The sequence below is a fragment of the Alligator sinensis genome, unplaced genomic scaffold, assembly GCF_000455745.1.
Source record: "Alligator sinensis unplaced genomic scaffold, ASM45574v1 scaffold651_1, whole genome shotgun sequence".
Lineage (NCBI taxonomy): Eukaryota > Metazoa > Chordata > Crocodylia > Alligatoridae > Alligator > Alligator sinensis.
In genome coordinates this window covers 333,898-334,835 of record NW_005842014.1, presented here as the reverse complement: position 1 = coordinate 334,835, position 938 = coordinate 333,898, and the positions used below count along the sequence as shown (strand labels likewise).

The 938-nt window shown below is 53.1% G+C and overlaps 1 protein-coding gene across 1 annotated transcript in view; it reads left to right on the top strand.

Annotated features, from left to right (window-relative positions):
• KCNQ3 (potassium voltage-gated channel subfamily Q member 3) overlaps positions 1-938 on the top strand; it is a 55,587-nt gene that overhangs the window by 43,313 nt on the left and 11,336 nt on the right. The gene's annotated exons all lie outside the window — the stretch shown is intronic.

Sequence of the window (938 nt, the reverse complement as noted above, 5' to 3'; positions counted from 1 at the left end):
CCCCAGCCCCCCCCACCCATGGCTATCCCGCCCACCCTGCTCCTGGTTCATTAAAAAAACAAAAAGCCTGCACTCACCATCTGCTGCAGTGACCTTGGGGCTTCTGAGGGCTTGTGACTGAGTCCCCCATGCAACGCAGAGCAGTGGGGGGCAGTGGGGATCGCCCCCTGACTTGGCAGGAGCCAGTGAGTGGGGGATTTTTTTTTTTTTTAAGCAGCCGGGAGCTGGGACAGGCTGGGCAGTCATTGACAGAGCTGGGAGAGCGGGTGGGGGATGGGGCCTGTCCCATTCGGAGATTCGACTGATTCAGCAGCGGCCGAATCGCCAAGTCAGATTCGGCCAAATTGAATCACCGATTCGAATCACTGTCCCCTGAGTCAGCCGAATCCAAAGCGAATACTAGCTGCTTTGCACAGGCCTATTAACTATGCATTGCTTTAAAAAGCTCTTTCTCTTGTTAGTTTTAAACCTGTCACCTACTGAGTTCAGTGGGTGCCTCCTAATTCTAGTATTCTGGGACTTTGTGAACTACAGTTCACTTGGTCCATACCATGGCTTTTCTAGGTTTCTGTCATGTCCCCACTTAGCCGGTTGGAATGTGTTAGATGTAATGTTTGTGTTTAATGGCAGGGAAATGTAATCACTGTGTTTATATACTAGACCAGTGCTGCCCAAACGTCCAGCCCCACGTGCTTGATGAGTGGTGCAGGGGTTAGTCCGTGGACCAGATTCTGCATGGGGTCAGCACTTCGGGTCAGTCTAGGGACACGATCCACCCTGCTGGCCTGACCCTGCCACCCAGATCCAGTTGCACACCAGCCTGACCCTGCACACCTAGATTTGGCTGCACTGCAGCAATCCCATGCACTGGCCTGATCTAGCATGCCAGGCCAAGTTATCTAGCCTATAAGGCTCCCCGTGGGTCTAGAAACTCGGCA